The sequence below is a fragment of the Cucurbita moschata genome, unplaced genomic scaffold (assembly GCF_002738365.1).
Source record: "Cucurbita moschata cultivar Rifu unplaced genomic scaffold, Cmos_1.0 Cmo_Scf00185, whole genome shotgun sequence".
NCBI lineage: Eukaryota > Viridiplantae > Streptophyta > Magnoliopsida > Cucurbitales > Cucurbitaceae > Cucurbita > Cucurbita moschata.
Genome location: NW_019268701.1, coordinates 20,070 through 20,721, shown reverse-complemented (window position 1 = coordinate 20,721; position 652 = coordinate 20,070). Strand labels below are relative to the sequence as shown.

At 31.0% G+C, this 652-nt stretch overlaps 1 non-coding gene across 1 annotated transcript; it reads left to right on the top strand.

The window, feature by feature from the left end:
- Positions 1–232: 232 nt before the first annotated feature.
- Positions 233–304, top strand: TRNAP-AGG. Its single transcript has one exon. It is a non-coding gene; the product is annotated as a tRNA-Pro (tRNA).
- The last annotated feature ends 348 nt before the right edge of the window (positions 305–652 follow it).

Below are 652 nucleotides of genomic sequence, written 5' to 3'. Positions count from 1 at the left end.
CTCTGCAACTAAATTCATATTATGCTAAGAAACAAATTTTTTGGGTTGTAGTTTATTCGATAACGCTTGCATATTAGAACAATTCAACATTACATGCCTTACTTACAAGTAAAATACTAAACCATCAACTTTTTATTTTATAGTCCAACAACCGCTCAAGAAAATAGATTTCAAACTTGAGAGAAAAAAATATATTGAGTAGGAGTTAAAAATGTTGGTAATTTTTTAGAAAGGGTATTTGGTCTAGTGGTATGGTTCTCGCTTAGGGTGCGAGAGGTCCCGAGTTCAATTCTCGGAATGCCCCTATGTTCATTTCTCACTAGATGAGCCTTAGAGCTAGTGTATTTTCATTTAATGATAATGCTTTTAATTGCTCATGGATTTCATTAACAAAGAAAATCAATGAAATAATGATGATACATTCCATAAACAACTTAATATATAATCCATAATAAGGGCATTTGGTCTAGTGTTATAATTCTTGCTTTGGGTGCAAGAGGTCTCAAGTTCGATTCTCGAAATGCCCCTCCAAAAGAAAAAAAGGACAATTTCAAAAGAATAAAATAATTTTGATAGTTTAGATATATCAATGGGGCTTAACCTAAAGGAATGTGTAAAAGGACAATTTCAAAAGAATAAAATAATTTTGATA